The sequence below is a fragment of the Lycium ferocissimum genome, chromosome 9 (assembly GCF_029784015.1).
Source record: "Lycium ferocissimum isolate CSIRO_LF1 chromosome 9, AGI_CSIRO_Lferr_CH_V1, whole genome shotgun sequence".
NCBI lineage: Eukaryota > Viridiplantae > Streptophyta > Magnoliopsida > Solanales > Solanaceae > Lycium > Lycium ferocissimum.
In genome coordinates, this window is record NC_081350.1 from 8,463,558 (window position 1) to 8,468,578 (window position 5,021).

Sequence of the window (5,021 nt, forward strand, 5' to 3'; positions counted from 1 at the left end):
TGTTTTCTCACTTTTATTAGGGGGAAGTCATTTTCCCCAATTTTGAGGAAATGTTTTCCAAATTTTTTGACGAAACGAACATTTAGAAATTAGAAATATTTTCTTAAAAAATGTTTTCCTCCATTCCGAACACACCCTTAGACATTAATAATGTAAAAGAAAATTGCACTATCAAGTTCCATTTATTTACGATAGCATATGACTTACTTTATTTTTAAGATTACAAATCTCATTTATAGGAAAACTTACTCATAAATATCCTTATGTGACCTGCTAGTAAAAGTTCTTTACTTTACACTGTATAATTAAATTCTCACATTAATTAAGCGTATATATTACAATATCATAATACAGTATGAACAAAACTCATCATTTAAATTAACTTTTTAGGTTTAACAAATCATACTTTTAAAATTACTTTTTGACATAAGAAAGTTTTCAATTTGAAATTGCTCTCAAATAATGTGGATGGATGAATAATTTTAAATCTCTATAAATATATTACGATTATATTGTAATATTTGTACAATAATTAAATGTTTGAATAAAAATTAATTCTAACTTTTCTGTGGAAACTTTTGCTACTCATTAGAATCAAACAAATTTAAAAATTTTACCCCGTAAAAGAGGAATATACATGAATATTTTGCAGGGAATGCAACACTCCCCACAAAAATATCTCCTGACACAAAAAGTGAGAGTACTTGTGGACTTGTGGTGGGGAAATGTGAGGTCTACGTGAGATATCACATCATTTGAGACCCTCTTGGCTTTTAGAAAAAGGGACTTAATTTTTTGGTTGTCATTAGAAACTTAGTTTTTTGTTGTCATTAGAAACTTATGACCAAGCTTTGAGGCTTACCGTATAAGCAAGCAATGCAAGACTGTTTGTGAAATTGCAATGATGCCTTTGTCGTCCCATTGACCTTTCTATATAATAGACTAGATAGCACGGGATTACGCCTAACATCGTTGTTCAACCATAAAAAATATATTTCACACTTATTTTGATTGTTTAGTAGGATTTCCAATAAAAGAAAGAAGGAAGCAATATCACAAAACTGAAAAATAATTAACATAAATATGTTTCATATTCCGTAGATTCATTTGTGGACCAAAGTTGTACAATCACATTCCTCAGCTTGCTTCATGAGGTATGCATAAATGAAGTTCTCAGTATCTGATAATGAAGTGCTCATATACATATTGTGTTTTTTTGAGATCAAGAATACCACTGAGATTAAGGTCCATAAATAATATGATTTGAGCAGTTTGTGGCTCGGAGGCCAGCTGAAACTTTGGTCTTTCCATATGCCAATTCCTCCTTCACCACTGCTCTTGACTCTCTTTACTACACTGCAAAGAAAGATAAACTAATCCCATGCAACTAATCAAGTCCTAACTCTTTATTCAATGTACAACAACAACAATAACAAACCCCATGTATTCTCATAACCGTGGTCTGAGGAATTCTCTAAAATAATAGAACCCCAGAGCACGCCAACAAATATCTTATTAGTTTTAGCATCCAAATAAATACCTATTAATCCTAAATATTCAGGGGAAAAAAGAACTACCGGTCACATCAATTTAGAGCAAAAAGACTACCTTGTTTCAAAGAAAGATAATATGTAGCAAAATACGTAAATGCGTATTGTGTTCATAGTACTCAAAAGTACACCATGTGCGAAATTGTATCGAAACAAAATAAAAAGTCAAAACAAAAGAAACAAGGAAACAAAGTATCGACTTACTTTTATTTTCAATCTTCAGGACAAATTCCTCCTTGCTTATCTTTAGTAACATAGCCAAATGCTATCGTCCGAACTTTGTTGTCAAATCTAAACAATTAAGAGATAAATGTTCAGTAACATCCAATTAGACCTATGGTCGAGTTACTATTCTCGCATGACAACCTAATGTATAGAAGCTTCATGATTATTTAACCAAAAAAGAATCATAACACAGCTGAATGGCTGTATGCTGGACCTGTATTGCAAAGGTACAATGCCTACCTTTATGGCCTATGCTTCCACTCATGCCCTGAACTACGAAGAAGTCCTTATATTATTTGCCAAGCTATATTCACCAAAACATAATTGGGAAGAGGAGAGGAGACCAAAGCAGAAGATTCCTTCCTCTATCCCCTATTATCCAAACTAAACACAAAGCAAGCATGGAAGCTGTTCAAAGCGGTACAGTAAGAGTTTGACGGAGAAGATGATCAACCCAACTAATGCTGGACCACTTATTACCCTAAATAGTCGCAAAATAAAGGGAATTAGTCTAAATGATATCAACCGGAATTTACTATGATCTATATACTTTTTAGTTTCCACAACAACCAATAATTCATGAAATTATCCTATACCAATCGTCTAAATTTATATACGCTAGTCTTAAAATAATACCGAATTATACTCTTATCCCCCAAGTGCACCTTCCAGTTGCTTATACTGATTTATGCTCTTCTATAGTAACTTCAAGTTTGAAGTATCAGTTCATGTTTATAAATTTTCATTCAGTGATGCTCATCTTCTGCATGTAAACGCAGTATATTTACGTGAAATAAGAAAGTGGTTATTATTTTGTCATCATAAAAGACTAAAATGAATAAAAGCTTAAAAGTATATGTGGTTTATGGATCACTTGGAAAACATTTGATTACATATGTCGTATAAAGAAATAATTGTATTAATTCCAAAGAACAATTAGGAAAACTCTGCAAAATATATGAAGTTTGGTGAAATAGAAAGCACATAGCTAGACAGAGGCGTCCATATTTATCTTAAGAAACAAACTTATCAGTTAAAAAGATAAGACAGCATATCTTCGCTTTGATCATAATAAATTGACCAACCACGGGAAGGTACAATTTTTGCTATTCTTTTTCCTCTTGCTGGAGTATCTGCAAAAGCATCACATTTTACAGCAGTTTGCATAATGCGGAAATAACTATCCAGGGGTAAGCCTTTCTAATCAAATTTTCGTAAGGCAGGAAATCTTAAATCCTCTGTCTTGACACTACACTTTATTTGTTTTGCTACTACTCCATCCTCCATAAATATTTAACACTTAAAATCCACTGAAAGAAATATTTCTAAGAAAAGAAGTGTGCAAAGTTCATTCAAAAGGTATGACACTTACCGCATTACAGATGGTCGTCCTGAGTTGAAATCTGAAGATGGCACTTCCTTCAATCTGTTACCACAAACACTTGAATTCCGCATCATGAGAACTATAGCATGAATAAAGCTTCTCACCTTATGTTATCATATTATCCCAAAAGGGATTGCAAGCATACTCTAAAAAAAAAAAAAAGGAGTACATGATAACCAAAAAAGGCACAAGAACAACGATTAAGATAATTGACCAAAGTTACAAATATGAAGTTTCTAGGAGACTCTGGTATTATCTACGTCATAGTGCTCCACGTGTCTCGTAATGGCTATCCATTGTAAGTTTGCATAGAAGGAAATTAAGACACCATTCATCTAAAAATAAGCAACTGTAATCATTGGCCTTGTCTCAAATAGACAATAACAATAAACTGAGTTGATCATAATGCAACTTATGGCAAATACCTATTCATGAATTTTCCTGGAGAGTCTATTTGGAGGGTAGTTCTTGTCTCAAAAAATGTAAGGATGAAAAGTTCTATTTGTTTGAAACCAATTAATCTGTATCAATAATCATTTCTAACACAACAAATCCAACATAGTATGTATGTCCTTCAAATATGTACTACATTGTCTTGCTTCAGAAGCTTATATAATGCACACCTAACTTTGCTAAAATTATTTCAACAATAAATAATATTCCAGAAAACAAACTAATGCAATTACAAATTAGAGAGGTACCAGAGGAGACTTTGTATTCATATCCGTGAAATATCTTGAATGCCAAGGCACAAATGAGAGCATCTTTGAAGACTTCTTCTTTTCCCTGCAGCCAACATTCTTTTTTGTCTTTTGCTTTACGACCTTTAATAAAGGCTTGGAGAGAGTCGATCTAAGAAGGATAATTTTGTTCAGCACAATGGCACAAACACAACAGGGAAAACCATTCACTACTTAGTCATGAGAACACAAACGGTAAAATTTATAACTTACAGCCAAAGCAATGGTCCTTTCTCCCTTGACCACCTTTCACTTTTGAAAATCTATCAAACAAAATTGTGCATCCATTATATTTCAACTAAATGGAAAATTAGTTGGTATTGTAATGTATTGAAATATTAGAATTCATTGCTTTTAAAATCTTCTAAGGTTTAAAAACTGTCAAGTTTAAGAAATATAGTAATATGCAGGTCATCTTGAATCTCCAAGTAAGTCTCTACTTGCTGCATTACAAATAAAAATGTCGAATTATCAAGATTTTCTTTTTAGCTCATATACTACAATTATGCATTCCATTGAATAAATCTTTAGATATTCCCCACAAATTTCTGATTTTACTTGTTTCTCCTATATATAACTCTCCGACAAGGAGTATTTTAATTTCAAGAAAAAGGGAGACTGCTCAATGAAAAGAAGGGAAAACTAACAATGGATATACTACAATGATACAATAATTTGTATTGTGTTTCCCATGCTCTTTTCCATTTTTTTAATGTATCTTTTTTTATTATTATTATTTTTACATTAGTTGTATTGTGTATACATAAGGTGGGCTTAGGGTGTATTTCTTTTTTTCTTCTTTTTTTTTTTTTTTTGGTCACTTATTGTGTATGCATACGGTGGGCCTAGGGTGTACTCATTTCCTTTTTTCTTTTTGTTTTGGCATCCGAAAGTTTTTTTTTTTTTCTTGTAAATAAAGTGTTATTTATTGGCTATATATGCATGGTATTTAGCCTAGAGTGTATTTTTTCTTCTTTTTTCTTTTTCTTTTTGTTTTGGTATCTGAAAGTGTTTTTATTTTTCCTGTAAATTTATTATATATTGGCTATATACATACGGTATTTGACCTGGAGTGTATTTTTTCTTCTTTTTCTGATTCTTTTTCGTGTTTTTATTTTTGTT

The 5,021-nt window shown here is 31.8% G+C and overlaps 1 long non-coding RNA gene across 5 annotated transcripts; it reads right to left on the bottom strand.

Moving 5' to 3' along the window:
• Positions 1 to 1,031: 1,031 nt before the first annotated feature.
• Positions 1,032 to 4,571, bottom strand: LOC132029584 (uncharacterized). 5 transcript variants are annotated; one of them, XR_009407870.1, is made up of 3 exons: positions 4,113 to 4,571; positions 3,148 to 4,011; positions 1,032 to 1,356 (listed from the first exon to the last, which is right to left on the bottom strand). It is a non-coding gene; the product is annotated as an uncharacterized LOC132029584 (long non-coding RNA). The 5 variants fall into 5 exon arrangements; XR_009407868.1 differs by adding an exon at positions 1,755 to 2,256 and having other exon boundaries at positions 3,148 to 4,571; XR_009407869.1 differs by adding an exon at positions 1,755 to 2,908 and having other exon boundaries at positions 1,032 to 1,351; positions 3,148 to 4,571.
• Positions 4,572 to 5,021: the final 450 nt, after the last annotated feature.